At 40.0% G+C, this 23,000-nt stretch overlaps 1 protein-coding gene and 1 long non-coding RNA gene across 11 annotated transcripts in view; one reads left to right on the forward strand and one right to left on the reverse strand.

Moving 5' to 3' along the window:
• The window catches only part of LOC127581520 (protein CASP-like), a 489,061-nt gene that overhangs the window by 61,386 nt on the left and 404,675 nt on the right, over positions 1 to 23,000 (forward strand). The gene's annotated exons all lie outside the window — the stretch shown is intronic.
• Positions 976 to 13,005, reverse strand: LOC127581522 (uncharacterized). The gene is made up of 3 exons (XR_007957961.1): positions 12,873 to 13,005; positions 10,907 to 10,998; positions 976 to 1,793 (listed from the first exon to the last, which is right to left on the reverse strand). It is a non-coding gene; the product is annotated as an uncharacterized LOC127581522 (long non-coding RNA).

Raw genomic sequence — 23,000 nt, forward strand, 5'->3', positions numbered from 1 at the left:
CAAGGGGCCTTGCACAAGATTGCTAATTAATCCTTTTTCATTATGCAACACCCAGTCTACCATCAGCTGTTCTCTAGATGGTTCTTCAACGTATCAGTTCAGAAAGTCATTCTGTGTAGACTTCATAAGGCTACAAGATATGTTGTCTGAGGTTTGTAGACGAGATATCACAATGATTTAGCCTCTAGTAGTGTACAAACAGGGAAAGGTTAAAAATGCATATTCTACTTAATTTATTTCAATTTTGCATGTATTGTGATTGTTGCTTTTTTATTTTTTACTCTTATTTTGTAATTGATTTGTTTATTAATGAATTAAAAAATTTAAACTTTTCTGAGCCTTGTTTTGCTTTACTTCACCATCTTCGATATTCCTCCTGAGACAAACTTTATACCTCCCAAATTTTAACGCACATAAAATGGCAGATTTTGTGCTGAATTTATCCTCTTATTATTTTACTATTTCAACCAGCTGCCTACCCCATTTGAAAACTTAGTCTTTCAATTCCTGCAATTAGCTGTGAATCCCAAGGTGTTACCCACTGCTAGGGATTACAGAAAAAGTTGCAAATCCATTAACTATATGAGTAAAGTGTGATCTACTTTAAATACATTCAGCAAAAAATGTGGAAATTTACAGTTTAGGGCTTGGTTATTGGTGAGAATACTTCATTACAAGGTCTCCATGTATTTCTTCCATTACATTTGCCAGACAATTCTTCCAAAGCATGAAGCTATAGATACTGAAAATCTTTTTTAAAAAAATCAAAATGATGGAAATGCACAAAGTTAAGCACCATCTGTGATTAGAAAAACTGAGTTAATGCTTCAGACCAGTGAGGTCCTGATGGAAGGTCATTGACCTGAAAAGTTAACTCAGTTTCTCGCTGCATAGACGCTGCCAAATCTGTGAATTGTTTTTAGCACATTCTATTTTCATCTTGGCAAAGGAATTATCCTTCTCATTCAACCTCTGTTTAGTTTCTATTTCCATGAGTTTCCCTTACTTCGATTATTTTTGTTAACCTTTCTAGTTTGGTGTCTCAAGTAATCTTACAGGATTTCATTGCTCTCAGTTTGCAGTTTTTTTTCTAATATCCTGATTTTAATTTTACATTCTGTTAAAAATCTTCCATGGTTTGGCAGAAGTATTGACATTTCTATTCTGCTGATTACATCACTTTTAAACGCCTCAGCCTTTCACTTCTTCCAGATCCAGGTTCATGGATGCAGGTTCAGACTTCCAGTCAAATTCCCACATTCTCCGAGCATCCAGACCTTTTCGTCAGACCTTTTAGTGCCATCGTGGCAGATCCTTAAACTAATGGGTTTTATTACAAAGATTTCAGGGTATCGTTGTTCCAAGGAATCATGAATTAAAGGTTATGGCAGAGTTCCAAATTTTCCCCTCTGATCCAGTGAGAACACAGGGACACATGCAGGCTTTCATATATGTCAATATATTTAACAGGGAAGTTCAAGTAGGAAATTAACTGAACTTTTCTGCTGATTTAAGAATAGGTTTCTCTGAAAGAATTATTCCATATTTTTCAGTTTTTAAGCATTACTTAGTCTCTTTGTGAGTTTGTAATCTAGTCAATATTAATTGCATATGAAGTTTCATATCCATGTAAGACTTTACACCAGGATGCTAGAAACAATTGAACCATAAATTTCTTTTGCCGCCCATCCTTGGATCAACAAGTTTCTTGTCAGATATGTTCCATCATTTGTGTTAAGCAAATATTTGCAATGATTGTAACAGGATAGCCATCTTCTGCCCATAATTTATATCTGTAAGAAAATAATGTAAAGGTATTGGCATTACAGGTCAAGAGATTATGTTCCTGCCCTCAGTCTGACAATTTTTAGATGGTGCTTTTCAGTTTTGATTTGGGAATGCTATTTGCAGCACTTGATACACATTCAGATTTAATTATTTTTAACAATATTCTTCAAGTATTTTAAGCAAAATGCCAAGGGACACTGTCAGCATGTCATCTATGAAATAGAAAGATGAATGATTTGATTTGGCATGAACTAGCCTTTTTGAATTTATCTTTCATTTTGGATTATCATTGCTTGGCACATTCCTGATTGTGCTACACCTAAATTTAAACAAAAAAAATATAGCTTTCAGAAAAAGTGTGCTTGAAATTTCTGATTTTATGCTAAATTATTTATATATTGCAATATATTACATATTTCATATCTGGCGTTTTTCTGTAGGTGTGTGAGGAGAAACCATATTTTCAGCCTTTTTTAGTAGTAGTTCTAACATTTAATGAGTGGCCATGGTTGAGGGAAAGAACAACAAGTCTGTTAGTGAGGGAATGTAGAGGAGTTCTGCACTGTTGTGATTTGGTGCAGGATCACATGGGTGAAGAGGATTGATGAGGTGGAGAGGGTCATGATAGAAGTCAATCCAATGCACATCAGCTATTCTTTACTTAAGTTGAAGCATGATATTTCTGAAAGAAAATAAACATCTGGCACAGAACGTTTTACACAAGTGTTCTTCTGTTCATAAAGTTCACAGTTCCACAGCACGGAAAAAGGCCCTTTGGCCCAACTGGTCCATGTTGACCAGGATGCCCATCCAAGCTAGTCCCATTTGCCAGTGTTTGGTCCATAACCTTCTAAACCTTTCTGATCCATGTATCTGTCCAAGTGTCTTTTAAAAGTTGCTATTGTACCTGCCTCAACCACTTCTTCTGGCAGCTCATTCCACATACATATCACCCTTTATGTTTTTAAAAAAAAAGTTCCTCCTCAAGTTCCTATTAAATCTTTCCCTTCTCACCTTAAACCTATGTCCCCCAGTTCTTGATTCCCCAGCCCTGGGAAAAAGACTTAGAGTGCATCCATCCTATCTATGCCCCTCATGAATTTTATATACCTCTATAAGATCACCTCTCAGTTCTCCTCTGCTCCAAGGAATAAAGTCCTATCCATTCCAATCCCTCCCTACAACTCAATCCCTCAACGTCCCTGTAGATCTTTTCTGGACTCTTTCCAAAGGTGAATCATTGTCAATTTAAAGTTTGGCTACATTTTTTCTTGAGTGGCTTTGTATTCTGGATCCATGCTCATGGAGAATAGAAGATGGAAGGAGGTTATTTTTTAATATAGCAGTTACCAATTGCAGTATAACTGGAAAATCATTTTAATAAATATGTGTGTCCCAGGTCAGTATTGAGAAAGTGCCCACCTGAATTTCTGCAGAGGTTAGGAGGCAGCAAGAGAAATGAATTGTCAAAATATTTACCTTGCCTGCTCCCAACATCTCCAAATTCTAACATAGCAGTTTAAGGAGAGAATAGTAAACATTGTGGGAATGAGAAAGGTGGGGGGAATGAAATGTGATAAATGCTGTTTTTTGGAACTTCCAGAAAGCTTTGAATAAGTTGTTAAAAAAAAATTTAGAGTAAATTCTTCAAAGGAAAAGTGTTGGAATGGAGAAAAGGATGAAGAAGGGCAATGATTCTTGGCTGGTTGAAAGAGCTTGATGGATTTGTGTCAGGATTAATTTTATTTTATGTATGTTTATGTATGATTAAATGCCTTTGTTTTGGCTATAAAAGGTGAATACTCAGGTTTGTTGGTACCACAGAAAAAGGAATAGCAGCTGACAACAGAATGCAAGAGGATATAAAAATAACACAGGAAAGGCCCCAAATGGCAGGTGCAGTTCAGTATGTGGAGTATAATTTAATGTTCTCTGAGAAGGGAAATGAAAACATGCTATTTTCAATGGAGTTGAGGATTATTATGGAGTATATAGATCCCTCATGATGAATTAACAGTTCAAAATTCAGAACTGAAACAAACATTCAGAAGTCAAAAAGGTACTGAGCCCTCAATCAAAATCTCCTGTGCAGTTCTTGGCTGCTTGCTCGTTTAGCAAAGGAGAGAGGGAAAGGGGTGCAAAAGAGATTAGGGAGAGAAGTGGACTGGAGGAGAAAAGTTCTAGACATGAGGTTGAGGAAGGGGGGGGGGTGAGATTTGGGGGCTAGGTGAGAGACGGGAGGAGATAGTGCATATGTAAGCAGGTATTTGTGTGTGTATCCATGATTGCATATGCATTAACTTCTGTGCAGCAGAGCCTGGACTTGGACCCCCTTGCCATGGGACCAAAACTTGCTCTGTGTGCTAGCTAGCGTCCCACGTTAAAAGAAATAATGGACAGTTACCTTCCACTAAATATGAAGTTGGAGGTCTGTATATCAGCAATATCTCCAACAGTGACAGAGCTGGATATGCACTTCCCTGTAGCTGTGACACTTTACTCTGTATTCTGTTGTTTTTACCCTGTACTACCTCAATGCACTGTGTAATGAATTGATCTGTACGATTGGTATGCAAGACAAGTTTTTCACTGGACTTCAGTACAAGTGACAATAATATACCAGTACTACTTTTTCATAGCCTAGGAGCTGAGACAATTGGATATTGACATTGCCTCCCATAGTGAGAGAGAATAAACAGAAGGCTGGCTATAATAGCAAGGTACTATGTGTAGAAAGGCAAACCAGATGAGATGTTAATGGGATGGTATTCCTGTCAAGAATGAGGAAGTCTGGTGTGTCAGTACTGCCACACCACCTCATCCTCATTTATGGGATAAATGACTGTCTCATGACCTTTTGGATCACTCTTACCAGTGGATCAGAGTGCTGTGATCATATGTGTACATGCCACAACTTTGGAAGCTATAGATAAAACTAAAGAACATTTTTTTGATTTTGAGAAATCCCTGGCCTGATTCCCAGAAGGGGGAAAAACTAATTTTTCTGTGTGATTTCAATGCAAAGGTTAAAAAAGCTGCAAACTTCTGAAAAGCTGTGATTGGCAAGGAAGGAGCAGAGAAAGCAAACTCCAGTAGATTTCTCCTCCTGGCAAAATGCTCAGAGGATGGCCTTGCCTTAACACTTCATCAGAGACATTAGTATAAGACCTCATGGCCACAACCAGATCCAGGTACTGACACTTAATCAAGAATGTCATTGCCTGAGTGAGAGACTACAAGGATGGCAGTGTTGCCCATGCTGCGACAGGTGTTGACAACTGCCGGACCTGTCACACCCTCCAACACATTCTGCAATTACCATCAGCAACAGGAACCAAACTGTTGCCAGTAGAAAATCAACGTCAGTGGTCTCAGTTACCCCACAAGTTCTTCTCAGTTAGCAATTCACCGACAGCTAGATGATTCCCAGGCAATAGGAGCTGAATAATAGCAGATTGTCCACTGTGCCTGCCCTAAAGTCTACTGTGTTGAGTGCCTGTGAATGGATTCTTGGCTTCTGCATGAGAAAACATTGGAATTGACCTGGTGGAAACTGCCAGGATATTAAGGAGCTAATTAACCACAAATTACACATTCTTGGATTGAAAACGTCAACATACTTCAAGAAAAAGTAAAACTGATCTATAGATACCTGAAATCTGAGGTGCAACTAAATGTTTATGATTTAAAAAAGATAGTGGGTGAAAGAGTACAAGAGGTCCACCAACTAGCTAATAACCACAACATTAGCAGATTCTTTGGCTCAGTCAAAACCACCAATAGCCCACGCCCTCGGGCTTACTCTGCTCAGAGCCAGGAATAAGGGAGAGCTCATCAATTAGGGGGGTTGTTGTTGTTGTTGTTGTTGTTGGAATCAATGTTGTTGGAAGGAGCTCGTTGAAGAACTCCTCAACCAAGCTCTAGCTTTGAAAGTGTGTTTGATTTCATCTCGCAGCACAGTCCAATGCAGTCTTGCTTGATACTCCAGCCCAACCAGGGGTTGAAAATAGACCATGGAACCGTACAGCACAGGAACAGGCCCTTCAGCCCACACTGTGCCAACCATGATGCCAAATTAAACTAAACCTATCTGCCTGCATATGATCCATATCACCCCCCCCTCCAATTCCCTGCATGTCTGCATGTTTGTGTACCTGTCAAAATGATTCTTGCATCCCACTATTGTGTCTGCTTCCACCACCAACCCTGGCAGTGTGTTCCAGGCACCTCTCACTCTCTGTGTGGAAAAACATGCCTTGCACATCTCCTTTAAACTTTCCCCCTCTGTCCTCTGGTATTTGACATTTCTACCCTGGGAAAAATTTCTGACTCTCTACTCCGTCGATGCCTCTCATAATTTTATAAACCTCTATCAGGCCTCCCCTCAGCCTCCAGTGCTCCAGAGAAAACAATACAAGTTCGTCCAACCTCTCCTTATAGCACATGCCTTCTAATCCAGGCATCATCCTTGTGAACCTCTTCTTCACCCTCTCTAAAGCTGCCACATCCTTCTTGTAATGGGGTGATCAGAACTGCACACAATACTCCAGATGCTGCCTAACCAAGATGTTATACAGCTGCACCATGACTTTGTGACTCATATACTCAGTGCTCCGACCAATGAAGGCAAGTATATCGTATGCCTTCTTTCCCACCTCATCTACTTGTGTGGTCACTTTCAGGATCCCAAATTCCCTCTGTACATCAGTGCTCCTAAGAGTCCAGCCACTTACTACATACTTTTTCCTTGCATTTGACCTCCCAATGTGCAACACCTCACACTTGCCCAGATTAAAATCCATCTGCCTTTTTTTGCCCATATTTGCGCTTGATCTATATTTTGCTGTACCTTTGACAACCTTCAACACCACAAATTTTTGTGCGGGCTGCAAATTTACTAATCAGCCCATCTACATTTTCGTCCAAGTCATTCTTGTACAGATCACAAACAACAGAGCACTAGTCCCTGCGGAACACCACTAGTCACAGACCTCTAGTCAGAGTAATACCCCTCCATCACTACCCTTTGTCTTCTATGGCCAAGTGACCATGCATTTAAACTTCTGGATCAGCCTACCATGAGGGACTTTGTCAAATGCCTTACTAATTTAAAATGCCAAATACAAGCTTGAAGAAACAAGGCAACTGTTATCACTGCTGAAATTCTAAATCTTGATGGAGAGGAGCTTCTGGCATGAATTTTACAGCTTGTGTCCCAATGACTGAGCATCCATAATAGTAATGGCAGAGAATTCCAAGGCTTTATGTCAAGAAATTTTTCCCTAAGTCGGCCCTTGTGGTTGATGCCCCTAATTCTGGACTTCCCAGTTAACGGAAATTTCTTCCAACTGTCGTTGTCTAGCACTTTTCATTTGGTTAATTAGGAATCTTTCTGCAATCGATTTAGTTATGGTCTGGATGTGCCTGGAATTTGTGCATTAGTGTACAGTGTAATTCAAGACGTAAAAAGGTGGGGCATTATTTATATCATTCCCAATACAATGATGAAAACAGTTAAATTATACTATCTTACCCAAATTTTCAGCATGGCTTTGTGTGGTGCAAGTCACGTCTTACTAACTTGATTGAGTTTTTCAAGGAGGTGGCGAAGGTGATTGATAAAGGTAGAGCTGTGGGTGTTGTCTGTGTGGATTTTAGTAAAGCGTTTGTCAAGGTCCCTCACGGTAGGCTCACCCAGAAGATTAAGATGCATGGGATCCAGAGTGACTTTGCCGTTTGGATTCAGAAAAGGTTTGCCAATAGAAGACAGAGGGTAGTGCTCAATAGGACTTCTTCTGGCTAGAGGTCTGTGACTCGTCATGTTCCGCAGGGATCTGTACTGGGATCTCTGCAGTTTGTGAGATATATAAGTGATTTGGATGAAAATGTGGATGGGTGGCTTAGTAAATTCGCAGCTGATACAGAGATTGGAAGTGTTGTGGATAATGTAGAAAATTGTCAAAGGATACAGTGGGATAGAGATCAGTTGCAGATAGGGGTGAAGAAGTGAGTTTAATCCAGCCAAGTGTGAAGTGTTGCACTTTGGGAGATCAAATTTAAAGGTACACTTAACAGTTTTGATGTACAGAGGGGTCTTGGTGTCCAAGTCCATAGCCCTTTGAAAGTGGCTGTACAGGTTGATAGGGTGGTAAAGAAGTAGTATGGCATGCTTGTGTGTATTAGTCAAGGCATTGAACTCAAGAGTCAGGAAGTTGTGTTGCAGCTCTATAAAACTCCAGTTAGTCTGCACCTGGAGTATTGCATTCAATTCTGGTTGCCCCATTGTAGGAAGGATGTGGAGGCTTTGGAGAGGTGCAGAAGAAATTTACCTGAATGCTGCCTGGATTAGAAGGCATGTGCTATGAGGAGAGGTTCTAGAAACTTGGGTCTTTTTTCCTCAGGAGCGGCAGAGACTGAGGGGAGATCTCATAGAACTTTATAAGATTGAGAGGCATAGATAGAGTAGACCGCTGTTATCTTTTTCCCCAGGGTCGAAATGTCTAGTACTAGCTGGCATAAATTTAAGGTGAGGGGGGTAAGTTCAAGAGGAATGTGCGGGGCAAGTCGTTTTTTTTTTACAGAGAGTGGTGGATGCCCAGAATGTGCTGCCAAGAGTGATGGTGGAGGCAAATATGGTTGAGGCGTTTAAAAAGCTCTTAGGGTGCTGCCAAGGGAGGTGGTGGAGGCAAATATGAGAGGCATTTAAGAGGCTCTTATATAGGCACATGAATGTGCAGGGAATGAAGGGATACGGACATTGTGTAGGCAGAAGGGATTAGTTCAGTTGGGTGTTTAATTATTTCAGCATAACATCATGGGCTGAAGGGCCTGTTCCTGTGCTGTACTGTTTTATGGTCTATGTATGCTGCATTGTAATGTATGTTCCTGAACTAGATGAATGGATTAAATAACATTGGTAATCTGCTAGCCATGTGCTTGTGTGTTTTAAGATTTTTTTTGTGCTAATGGTTAGCTGTAAGTAGTTACAGCTTTTAAAAATCTTAAATCCCCTGACTGAAATCAAATACAATAAATTCACTTAATCAACTGGGGAAGTGTTTCCTAATTGAAATTTGTCAACTTAAAGAAGATGCAGGAACACACACCAAAGGATCCTGATTTAAAAAAAAATGTATATCTGGATTACTAAGGTCCTTAAAAATATTTTGATAATTCAGAGGGATATGAATACTTTATGAATCACTGACAATGTTCTTCATACCAGTAATACTATCTGTGATTTATACAGTGCTTATTAATAATTGCTGGAGACATGCCAAAGATGAACTTGTGTACAAATGTCACTTTGTAAAACAATTATTGGGTAACCTGAATAGATTGCATTATATTGGTCATGTGCTTTAGAAACTAGGAAGATCTTTAACTGTATATTTCCACCAACTAATGTAACAATGGAAAACAAGCCAAAAGTACAAGTTACCTACCAATAAGGTTCCAACAAACTTAACATGACTCTTAGGGCATGGTATTTTTAAAGAAAGTCTCTCTCGACTTGTATGGCATTGAACTTTTATAAAACAATAGATAAGACTTATGGGAAGAGCACTGAGGTTATTACTGTAGGAAACCATACTTTTTTTTATTTGACATGAGGATGGCGGTGACACCGCAGTGGTGCATAGGATCAAAAGCACTTCGTAGATAATAAGTAAGGTTGAATGACATTAAGTTGTAACTGAAGAGGTAACCTAAAATGCATAAAACACAAAATTAACATGCATTTTTAGGAGAGCAAATGGAATTTAAAAGTATAATTGCTGTAACTACAGGGTATTGGTGAAACTACACTTTCTTTTTTGAGGAGGGATATACTTGCGTTGAATGCATTTTACAAAGGTTCATTCATTTGATTACTGGGAAGAAGTGCTTATCTTATGAAGAAAGAATGAGCAGCTTGTGTCTGTAGTAATGTGAGTTAATCTTTTGGACCATAAGATTCTGAGGGGGCTCGACAGAGTAGATGCAAAGAGGAGAATCTAGAAAAGAAGACAATGTTTGGGAACGTGTTCACTGAACCACCTGGGTGTCCTTGTATATAAATTACTGAAAATTAACCTGCAGATACTGTGAGCAGCTTGGAAAGCAGATGGAACGTTGGCTTTATTGGAAGAGGATTTGAGTACAAATGTAGAGATATCTTCATCCAATTTTCCAGGGCCTTCACAAGGCTACATGTGAAATATTGGGAAAAGATCTGTTTTCCCTTCCCAAGGTCATGTACTTGTGATAGAGGGAGTGCAGCATATATTCACCATATTGATTCCTGGGACGGGGTTTTGTCTCACAGGAGAGATTAAGCACACACTGTGTATACTATAATAAAGAGAAAATACCAGAAATACACAGCAGGTCAGGCAGCATCAGTGGTGAGAGAGAAATGATCTGCAGATTTCTGATATTTTGCCTTGTGTGGAGGAACAAGAGTTCAGCCTGTCCAGATGATGCATCTCTTCTGTGTCTGCTGTGTTACTCCTTGGATAATTGAGAGTAGGGAAAGCAGATAGTATGTTGGTCTTCATTTCAATAGGATTTGAGTACAGAGTAAGGATGCATTGCTGAATTTGCACAGGATCATAGTGAGACTGCATCTGGAGTTTAGTGTGCATTTCTGGTTTCCTTATTTGAGGAAGGATGTTCCTGATGTGGAGGACAGTGCAACAAAGAAGTCTGAGATTGGATTGGTTGGGCCTGTGTTCACTGGAATTTCATCGAATGACCAAAATTGTAACAGGACTAGATGCAGGGAGGATGTTCCGGAACAAGGAGTCACAGTCTCAGGATACTGGCTTTGCCATTTGGAACTGAGATGAGAAATTTTTCATCCTGAGGGTGGTGAACCTGTGGAATTTTCCACCACAGAAGGCATTGGAGGCTGTCAATAAATATATTTATGAAGGACATGGCTACATTGCTCAATGTTAAAGGGATCAAAGGATGTAGGAGAAGGTGGGAATAAGGTACTGAAGTGGGTTGTCGTGTGCATATTTATAGTGAGCAGTTTAAGGGCTCTATGGCCTATTTCTGTTATTTTCTATGGGAGTACACAGCAGCCCAGTGTAAATAGTGGAAGGAACACAACACCCCACAAACTGCTCACCTGCTTGGCCTTTCGGGCATCTCCTGACCCATCTGTGGAAGAGTCTGTGGTATCCATGTTGACCTCATTGGTCACCTCAGAAATCTACAGAACTATAGTGGAAGCAAATCATCATTGATCCTGAGGTACTGTCTCAGAAGGAGAGCATCAGAATATGAGCTATCTGTGTGTGGAATGATATGTTTTACTGTCACTTCATTTAGTGAAATAGTTGAGGCATATTACTAAGTTGCATAGTTGCACTTCTCAAATGTTTGAAATTTTTGATGACCATGATGCTGCAATAACTCCTCACAAAAGCATGTGTGCAGTGTGTTTGCAAGAAGTTGGAAAGTAAATCATTTTCATGATCATTTTCAAAGTCTTCAGTAATAAAATGAAACAATCTTATAACAAAGGTGTTAAATATAACAGTGCATAATGTTTTCTTTTGAAATGGTGCTGCAGTTAGCTGCTTCAGGAGATTGACTTTGCCCATTGACTCACTGATTAGTGGGTGTTTTAAGCTCACTGCCCTCAGGATAGGGTGGGGGAGATGGTATTGCATGTGCCTATTTAGAACATATCTGAATGACAACTTGAAAGGTCATAACTGTGCACTAAGATTTGGAAGTGGGATTAATTTAAAGTTAATTTTTGGCAAGCAGTAACCAGATGGGCCGAATAGCTTCCATCTGTGGTGTAAATTTCTATGATTTTAAGGACACACCTTGTTCTCAAATTTGCATTATGATAGCTTGTTCTTCAAATGATTTTCTGTGCTATCTTTCAAGTTTTTGAAATTGGAAGCTAAGTACATGAATGTAAAATGTGATGCTAATTCCAAAGCCTGTTAACCTCCTTGTTGTTATTGACCCAAAGATCTGGTAGAAAATATGTCCCATATGACTTTCCCGTGATTAAAATGTGATTCAAAAGGTTTTCGTATGGATAATTTCCATCACAACTGTGACACCCTGCCATTTTAACTCAGTGTCATTGAGCCTGGGAGAACTCCCTGTGGGCTGATGGTATCACTGATGATGCCTATTGTGGTTAGGATCATGGAAAGCAAAGCTCAGTAGTGGGCACCCAGCAGTGATCTGCATCTACTGTAGAGAGCTTTGTCTGCACAAACCTTCAATGTGCCTGTTGACTTGGTACCACCACTGCCTCTAATTTTTGACATTTCTGAATTGTTTCTGTCTTATCCCAGAGTTGAGGGAAAATGTACATTAATGAAATCACAAAGCCAACAAAAACCTGGATTATTATTACAAAAAGCAGAAGTGAGTTTCTGTGCATTTATTATGGACATATACTTGAAGAGGTGTTTATAGTATCAACTACAGTAAAACTCTGTTAATGCACTATCCCATTGTTTGAAAATCCCTATGGTTTGGCATCTGGCTCACTGGGGCCGTTTCTATGTTCTCTTTAAACACGAGGCCCCCATTCCCACCTTCCTTTTAAAAACAGGGGCCCATCAAGTCCACACCACGATCCAGTACTCACCCACACTGATCTTGCGTTAATTCAGTTTTAGTTTCCTCGCATTTCCATCAACTACCCCAAGATTCTACCTCATCTATACATTAGGGGCAATTTACAGTGGTCAATTAACCTATCAACCTGCACAGGGGAAACCTATGTAGTCATGGGGAGAACTTACAAAGTCCACACAGATAATACCAGAGGTCAGGATTGAACCCGTGTTGTTGGAGTAGGGAGGCAGCAGCTCTGCTATCTGCATCACTGTGCTGCCTCTTGTTCATTAAATTCTTTACTACGACACTTAACATAGGGAGATGCAGCCCACCAAGCCCACAACGACCATCAGCCATCCATTTTAACTAGTCCTACATTAATCTTTTTGATTCTTCCACATCCTTAACAACTACCCACTGCCTCCCCCCCCCCCCACCAAAAAAATTTTTTCCCACTCACCTACACAGTAGGGGCAATTTACAGCAGCCAATTAACTTACCAATGTGCACGTCTTTGGAATATGGCAGGAAACGAGAGCACCAGGAAGAAACTGGCATAGTCACGAGGAGAACACGTGAACTCCATACAAACAGTGCTGAGGTCAGGATTGAACCCAGGTCTCTGGCGTTGTGAGGTAGTGGCTCAACTAGCTGTGCCACGGTTCTGCCCAAACAGGTTTGAAGGATGCACTTTGAACACAAACAATTCCACTTTCTCAGGTTAATCTCAGCCATGTCCGGTCTTGCATTCCTTTTCTGCACTGTTATCTCACATAATTGCCTTCAGGACTTTGTATACGTGGAGATCATTAACTTGGTGTTGCTTGTGCACTAAACACAAATACAATTCAAACATTTTTTTATCAATAACCTTCTTAAGCAGTCATTGGGATCAAGTATGACTAGTTCCACTCTGGTTTCGTGGGTTCTGAGACAGCTGATGAGTCTAACACAGCAACCACAAACTTGGAACTGGAGGGCCTGAGTTAAAAGGAGAGACTAGGTAAGCTGGGACTGTTTTCCCTGGAGCAAAGGAGGCTGGAGGGTATCCTTAGAGGTATATGAAATGATGAGTAGCAATCGATAGGGTATATCATAGTCTTTTTCTCCAGGGATAGAGGTGTTTAAAACAAGAGGGCATAGGTTTAAGGTGCGAGGGGAAGGATTTGAAGGGGACCTGAGGGACAGGTTTTTCACACGGAGGGTGGTGAGTAAATGGAACATGCTGCCAAAGGAAGTAGTAGAGGTAGGTACAATCACAATCTTTAAAAGTCATTTGGACAGGTGCATGGATAGGAAAGGTTTAGAGGGATATGAGCCAAAAGTGGGGAAATGGGACTAGCTCAGGTGGACACCTTGGCCTGCATGGATGAGTTGGGCCAAAGGGCCAGTTTTCATGCTGTATAACTCTGTGACCACTTGTCACAGGCATCTAATCATTAAATGAACCCTCTACTATCACCCTCTGTCTCCTATTGCCAAGCCAATTTTGGATCCAATTTACCAACTTGCCCTCGATCCCATGGGCCTTTTGGACCAGTATCCTATGTGGGACCTTGTCAAAGGACTTGACAGGTGTGTAATTACCAGGCTTTTCCCTATTGTCCTTGAAAAGGGACACCACATTTGCCATCTTGGTACCTTACTTGTGGTCAGTGAAAGTTTAAAAGTCTCAGCCCAAGCCTCAGCAATCTTTTCCCTTGCCTCCCATAGCAGCCTGGGATAAATCTCATCCAGCCCTGGGGATTTATCCACCATTCAGGCATTGAGTACCTCTTTATTTATGGAGACTTGCACTAGAAAATCACCTTCCCCTTCGCTAAATCCTCCAACTACAAAGTCCGTTTCCTTTGTGAATACTGATGGAGAAACATTCATTTAGGACCTCACCTGTACCTTCTGTCTCCATGTACCGGTTGCTCCTGTTGTCTCTAATGAGCTCTACTCTTTCCTTGGTTATGCTTTAGTCTTTAATATACTTATTAAAATGCATTTAGTTTTACCCTAATCCTGCCTACCAGTGTTATTTGCTCTCCTAATTTCTTATTTTAGTGTCCGATACACTTTTTATACTCTTGATGGGCCTCCCCCATCTCTAATACTCTGTACCTGCCATATGCATCTCTTCTTCTCTTCATTCCTAACTATTCCTTGAAATCCAGGGTTACCCGTGTTTGTTACTTCTGACTTTCACTCTTACAGGAATATGTTGGCCTAGAACTCTCACTTTTTTCCTTTTGAAGGCTTCCCACTGTGCAGATGTAGACTTACTAGTAAATAGATGTCGCCAGCCTGTATCTGCCAGGTCTTGTCTTACTGTAATGAAATCTGTCTTGCCCCAATTTAAGACCTTAATTACTGATCAATCCCTTCCTTTTTCCTTAGTCACTATCTCCAAAATGCTCCCTGACTGACACTCCGTCCATTTGACTGACTACATTCCCCGAAACAAGATCCAGTAATGCATCTTTCCTCCTCCGCATTTTGCAACTCCCACATTCTTTTGTCCATGTTCTCACTCTAACTGCTTCCATTCACTCATTGACCAGATAACCTTGTTTACAGCTTATCCCCATATCACCCGGATTTTACCCTATCAGAGACATCCCCTCCCCACCCTCCCTGGACCTTTGCAAGCTGTTTTTATCTCCTTTTCATTTCTGATGGGTCTTTGATCTGAAATGTTAACTCTGTTTCTCTTCCCGCAGATGCAACCTGACCTGCTGAGTATTTCCAGCATTTTCTATTTTTGTTTTAGATTTCCAGCATCTGCAGTTTTTTGATTTTCAGTGCTCCTAACCTCGTAGGTCTACTACATACAGTATTTAAAAAGCTCTCCTGACAAATCTCAAAAAGTCTGTACCCCTGAGCCCTGTACATTGAAGCAAGCCCAGTTTTGATCTCATCCTCACCAATTTGTTGCAGATGCATCTGTCCATGACAATGTCAGTAGGAAGGACCTGTGCACAGTCCTTGTGCTGAGTGGATGATCCATCTCAGCCTCCTCTAGTCATCCTATCGTGATAGATGCCAGTCTTTGGCCAATTCGATTCACTCCACATGATATTAAGAAATGACTAAAGGCATTGGCTACAGCTAAGGCCCTGACAACAACATTTTGGCAATAGTACTCTCTCTCCACTTTTCTCCACCCTTGGCTAAGCTATTCCAGTACAGCCACAACACTGGCATCTACCTGACAATGTAGAAAATTGCCCAGTTATATCCTGCCCAAAAGAAGTCAGACAAATCCAACCAGGCCAATTACATCCCCGTTCATCTACTTGCAATCATCAGCAAAGTGATGGAAAGGATAATCGATAGTGCTATCAAGCGGCACTTGCGTAGCAACAACCCACTCACTGAAGCTCAGTTTGGGTTCCGCCAAAATCGCTCAGCTCTTGACCTGATTACTGCCATGGTCCAAATGTGGACAAAAGAGCTGACTCCAGAGCTGAAGAGAGAGTAACTAACTTTGACCTCAAATACAGCGTCAAGAAACCCTGGCTAAACTGGAGTTGATGGGAATCAAGGGGAAAGCCCTCCGTTCATGGCTGTCATACCTATCACAAAGGGAGATGGTTGTGGTGTCATCTCGGCCACAGGACATCTCTGCAGGAATTCCTCAGGGTAGTGACCTAGGCCCAATCATTTTCAGCTGCTTCATCAATGACCTTCCTTCAATCTTAAGGTCAGAAAGGATTGCACCATTTGCAACTCCTCAGATAATGAAGCAGTTCACAACCAACTGCAGCAAGGTCTGGGCTAATAGGTGGCAAATAATTTCACGCACACAAGTGCCAGGCAGTGACGATATTCAAGAGAAAATCCAGCTATCACCCACTGACATTACCATCACTAAATTCCCTACTATCAATATCCTAGGGGTTACAGTTGACCAGAAACTGAGCTGGAGTAGCCATATATACAAGGGCAGGTCAGAGTCTAGGAATTTTATGCTGAGCAACTCACCTTATAACTCCCCAGAACTTGTCCACCATCTACAAGGCTCAAGTCAGGAGTGTGATGGCATATTCTTCCCTTGCCTGGATAAGTTCAGCTTCAACAACACTCAACAATTTCCCTGAAAGTGGCTACACAGGTTGATAGGGTGGTAAAGAAGGTGTGTGGCATGCTTGCCTTTATTAGTTGAGGATTTGAGTTCAAGAGTTGGGAGATTATGTTGCAGCTTTATAAAATGCTAGTTAGGCTGCATCTGGAGTATTGCGTTCAGTTCTGGTCGCCCCATTACAGGGAGGATGTCAAGACTTTGGAGAGGGTGCAGAAGAGGTTTACCAGGATGCTGCCTGGATTAGAGGGCATGTGCTACAAGGAGAGGTTGGACAAATTTGGGTTGTTTTCTCTGGAGTGGTGGAGGCTGAAGGGAGACCTTATAGAGGTTTATAAGATTATGAGGGGCATAGATGGGCTAGACAGCCGGTATCTTTTTTCCAGGGTCGAGATGTCTAATACCAGAGAGCATGCATTTAAGGTGAGATGGGGTAAGTTCAAAGGAAATGTGTGGGACCAGTGTTATTTACAGAGAGTGGTGGGTGCCTGGAATGCACTGCCTGTGGTTGTGGTGGAGGCAAATACGAGAGAGGCGTTCAAGTGGCTTAGATAGGCACATGAATTTGCAGAGAATGGAAGGATGTGGATATTGTGTAGGCAGAAGGCATTAGTTCAGTTGGGCATTTGATTACTAATTCAATTAATTTGGCAGAGCATTGTGGGCTGAAGGGCCTGTTCTTGTTCTGTACTGTTCTATGTTCGAAGTAGCTCAACACCATACAGGACATAGCAGCCTGCTTGATGGGCACCTCATTCAAGATCAAGTAGCAGCAGTCTGTACCATCTACAGGAGGTACTGCAGCAATGTACCAAGAGTCCTTAGCATCTTCCAAACCCATGACCTCTACCAGCTAGAAGAACAAGGGCAGCTAAAGCATGGGAACACTGCCACTTGGAAGTTACCCTTCAAACCACATATCATCTTGACTTGGAAATATATCACTGTTCCTTCACCGTCACTACGTCAAAATCCTGGAATCCCTCCCTGACAGCATTGTAGGTCAACATCCTTTATTGAAGGCAGTTATTCTCAACTAAGCTGCAGTGACTAGGTAGAGTGATCTAACAAGGGTCATGCGCTGTTTTGCAAACCACTTTTTAAACCTATCCCATGTGCATATTTTAAGTTCTACTGAATATGTTTAAAATAAAACACTTCTTCAGATGTTTAAAATAAAACAATATCAAGATTTCATGTTTGGAACAGTTATAATAGTGAAATATTCATGTGCAACTTTGCAATGAACAAATTCACTGTAATGTTTGATATGTATTTTATGTTCTTTAGTGTACAGACTATTCTAATATTCATCCCAACATTTAAAATGGTATATCATGTATTTGTTTGTATTTTTACACTTTTTTTAAGGAGACAAATCTATGAAGATTTAGACCAAAGAACCTGTATCTGCAAGATTACAGCCATTTCACTTCAACGTATTTCTTTGTGTGAGGCATTTCAAAACATTCTGATGTGACTATGTGCAATAACTGTAATCAGTATTCTGTTTTCTACTTCCATTAGCAGTAAATCTGCTGTGGCTGGGCAGTATGGCAGTGTTAATTCAGAGCTCCAGGAATCTGGGTATGATCCTGACCTCTTAGGTGCTGTGTGGAGTTTGCACAATTTCTTTGTGCCTGAGTGGGTTTCTGCTGTGTGCTCCTATTTCTTCCCATATCCTAAGGATGTAGAGGCTTTGGTGAGAGTGTGCCTGGAATATTGTGTGCAGTTTGCTTCAACCTACCTAAGAAAAGATGAACTTGCCAGAGAGAATATGCCAAAGATTCACTAGATTGGTTCCTGGGATGGTGAGTTTGCTGTATGGAGATTGAATAGACTAGGCTCAGAAGAATGAGAGGAGATCTTATTGCAACTTACAAAAATTTTTATAGGGCTCGGCAGGAAGGATGTTTCCCCTGGCTGAGGAATTTGGAACCAGGAGTCAAAGTCTCAGAGTAAGGGGTATATTGTTTAGGACTGAGATGAGAAGTTTCTTTACTCAGAGGATGGTAAATCTTTGGAGGGCTGTGGAGACTCATTGAACTTATTCAAACCAGAAGTTGATACATTTCTAGGTATTAGAGCGTATGGGGATAGTATTGGAAAGTGTGCTGATGTAGAAAATCAACCATGAATTTGAATAATGGTGCCAGCTCAGAGTGGGTTGGCCTACTTACTTCTCTGGTATACCCCAAATGGTATACCTCTGGCTGTTTTTATTTGTTAGTGACTGCTAATGGGCAGGAGTTATTTCTCGATTAAAAAAGCAGTACTGCATGTTTTCCCATGCTCAAGTTTGTATTAGTTTTTAAACTATTATTCAAATGATAAGCAGTTTATAAAAGTTGTCAACAGTTCAACTACAGACCACAGCAGGCATCACAATAATTTTGCACATGTCAGCATTTGCGGTTGTTGATTTGATTTGCAAGTGAAGGAACCAGCTCCATTCTACTCTCGTTTCAGACTCAGTTTTAATTATCTGTATTTGATTTGTTTTTGGGTATTAAATTCTCCCTTTGCTGTGTTTATTTCACATATGGGATAATATAAGTTGTTGAATACAAAGAAAAGCTTGAAATATTGGGAGTAGATGTTTACACAGTCCTCTTATTGCTGAACATTGTTTATGATCACTTCAGATGCAAAAGAAAGAAGTTTCATGCAAGCTGCCTGCTGTCATCAATTTGGTGGCAGGGACAATCTCTCGTAGCTGACTATAACAACCTATTACATTTATAATTTTTGCCAATAAAGATAGGGAGTCTATATTCAGTAGTGTATGTAATGGGCTTGAATTCTGAGAAGTTCAGGGGCAGGTTGTTTTTCACTTTGGTTGAGAGTTGGCATTGGGATACATTATTCTGCATGCTTTTGTGTTGTAACTGACATTGGGAGACTGAAATGGAAAATATTTCACTAGCCAGCACTTGTAACCAGTGCCTTGCTAAGCAGAAAAAGATAACTATGAACCATATACTCGTGTTTTAATATGTATAATTCAAAGAAATTGTGAACTAATGTATGATTTATAAAGGATTATAAGTATGAAGTGAATTTTGAGAAGTTAAATGAGGGTAGGACATAAACAGAAAATGGTAGGGCACTAAGGAATGTTGATAAATAGAAAGACATAAGAGTCCAAGTCCATAGAATCATGCACCGAAACAGGCCCTTTCAGACCATGATGCTTATCTACTCTAATCCCATTTGCCTTCATGAGGCCTGTATCCCTCTTAGCCTTTTCTAAGTACCTGCCCAAATACTTCTTAAACATTGTAATTGTATCTGTCTCAACCGGCAGCTCATTCCAGATAACCACCAGCCTCTGTGTGGAAAAAAACTTACTGCTCAGATCTTCTTTAAATTTCTGCTCTTTCACTTTTAACCTGTTCCCTCTGGGCTCCCCTGCCCTGGGAAAAAGACCCTATCTAGCTTATCTCTGCTCCTCAAAGCTTTATAAACCTCTATCAGGTCACCCCTTAGCCTCCTCTGTTCCAGTGAGAATATACACCAATCCAGTCTATAACTACAGCCTTCCTTTCCAAGCAGCATCCACTCTCTCTATTGCTACCACATCATTCCTGTAGTGTAGCAACCAGAACTGTACACACTATTCAGGTGTGGTCTAACCAATGTTTTGTACAGCTGCTACATGATGTCCCAACACTTATCCTTGATGTTTTGGACTATGAAAGCGTGCATACCATATGCCACCTTCACTGCTCTATCCACCTGTGTCACTATTTTCAGGGAGCCATGGACTTGCACCCCAATGTCCCTCTCTATATCAATGCCCTAAACTTCCAGCCATTTACTCTACAAATCCTACCAGAATTTGACTTCCCAATCTGAATTACCTCGCGCTTGTATGGATTAAATTTCATCTGTCATTGCTCCGCCCAACTATCCAGCTGACCTATGTCCTGCTGTACCCTTGGACAGCCGCCTTCGTTATCAGTGACTCCATCAATTTTAGAGTTGTCTGCAAACTTACTAATCGGGCTACCTTCATTTTTGTGCAAGCCATATAACAAACAACAAAGGTCCCTGCACGGATTCCTGCAGTACAGTCATGTCGGTCCAGAGCAGAGCAGTTACCTTCTCAGCCTGGTATGGCAACTGCTCTGCTCTGGACCAAAGGAACCGGCAGAGAGTGGTAAACACTGGCCATTCCATCATAGTCTCATTGTTTCCTTCCATCTACTCTGTCTTCATGGGACTTGCATCAGGAAGGCTAACAGCATTGTTAAGGATGCTTGACACCTTGGCCATTTGCTTTTTTTTCTTTTTCAATCTTTATTAATTTTAAAGTTAATACAGAATAATACATATAACATTGGTAATTATACATGTAATACAAAGAGATCGGGAGGACAATCATGACATATATAGTCATAAAGAATAAAAAAAATAGTAAACTAATATATTACAAAAAAATCAAAACGAGAAATAAGTAGATTTATTATATAAAAAAAACAAATTGAAAAAAAATTGTAAGTAATAAAACGAAACAAACTAGAAATAAATTTCAGAAGAAAAAAAACTGGACTGACATTCCTCGATAAACAAAGAGCAATATTATGTCGTCAACTCCGCTCTTCTAAGTTCAAAGGTTATTGAAAAGGGATCTATATCATATGAAAATATTGAATGAGTGGACTCCAAACTTCCTCAAATTTAAGCGAAGAATCCACAGTGCCACTCCTAATTTTTTCTAAGTTTAAACATGATATAGTTTGAGAAAACCATTGAAAAGTAGTGGGAGGTATTGGATCCTTCCATTTAAACAAAATGGATCACTTGGCCATTAATGTAACAAAGGCAGTCATACGACAAGCATCAGCAGATAAGTGGCCAGATTCCATCATTGGTAGCCCAAAAATTGCAGTGATTGGGTGAGGTTGTAAATCAGTATTCAATACAGTTGAAATAATATTAAAAATGTCTTTCAAATATTTTTCCAAAAGAGGACAGGACCAAAACATATGTGTCAGGGAAGCCACCTCTGAATTACATCTATCACATATAGGATTTATATGGTTACAAAAACGGGCTAACTTGTCCTTGGACATATGGGTCCTGTGAACCACCTTAAATTGTATCAAAGAGTGTCTGGCACACATTGAAGATGTATTAACTAATTGAAGAATTTTCTTCCAAGTCTCTGTGGGTAAAAGTATCTGGAGTTCTCTTTCCCATTCATTCTTAATTTTATGAAGTGTCTCTGGACGTATTTTCATAATTAGATCATAGATTATCTCTATCAAGCCCTTCTGATAGGGATTAAAGCCTAAAACTTTTTCCGTAATTTCAATTTTATATGGAGTTGGAAAAGAAAGCATAGTAACTTTTAAAAAATTTCTAATCTGTAAGTATGGAAAAAAGTGTGATCTAGGCAAATTGTATTTATGAGACGACTGTTCGAAAGATAAAAAAAACAGTTATCAATGAATAAATCACGGAAACGTTATTCCCTTCGTTTTCCATAAAGAAAAAGCTGAGTCGATTCTGGATGGTTGAAAGAAAAAATTAGATTGAATGGGGCTTGATAAGGTAAATTTATTCAATCCAAAAAATTTATGGAATTGAAACCATATTCATATAGTACGTTTAACTATTGGGTTAGTCATAGGTTTACTCAATTTAGTAAGTCCAAAAGGGAGTGGGGCTCCTAAAATACAAACTAATGAAAATCCTTGCACTGATTCATACTCAAGGTATACCCATTTGGGACATTGAATTACATCTAAATCTTGTGCCCAAAAAATTAAATATCTGATATTAATTGCCCAGTAATATAATCTAAGGTTAGGCAAAGCCATCCTTTTTTAATTTTTGTAAATATTTCTTTCTTAACCTTGGGTTTTTATTCTGCCATATATATGAGAGAATTTTTGAATCAATAGTGTCAAAAAAAGGACTTCGGGATGAAAGTTGGAATCGCCTGAAATAGATATAAAAATTTTGGTAAAATGTTCATCTTAACCGCATTAATTCGGCCTATCAATGATAGAGATAATGGGGACCATTTCATAAATAATTGTTTAACGTGATTAATTAAAGGTAGCACCCTGGCCATTCTCTTATCTGTCTCATACCTCCTAGGGGGAAGGTACAGGTGCTTGAAAACACAGACAACTAAACTCGAACAGCTTGTTTCGCACTGCTATCAGACTTCTGAACCAATGACGTCTATCACATCCTGGGAAGGATGGTGCTGCCACATTCTGGAACCCTTAATTCTACCTTTTACATTATTGTGCATTTCTTTTTGCACTACTATACTTCATTGTTTTGCATTTGTTGCTGTATTTATTGTTCTTTTTGTTAGTACATGTACAATGTTTACTCTCTGAGCTTCATGCAAGCAAGGAATTTTATTGCACTCTGGCATATGTGACAATAAACTAATCTGAATCCCCACTTGTTAGAGACTTCCAGTTAGAAAAATGCCCATCTACCTACCACCTTATGCCTCCAATCACCAAGCAAATTTTGGATCCAGTTTGCTAATGCATCAAATCCCTTCTGCTGTAACCTTCTGGACCAGTCT

Source organism: Pristis pectinata, chromosome 21 (genome assembly GCF_009764475.1).
Source record: "Pristis pectinata isolate sPriPec2 chromosome 21, sPriPec2.1.pri, whole genome shotgun sequence".
Taxonomy (NCBI): domain Eukaryota; kingdom Metazoa; phylum Chordata; class Chondrichthyes; order Rhinopristiformes; family Pristidae; genus Pristis; species Pristis pectinata.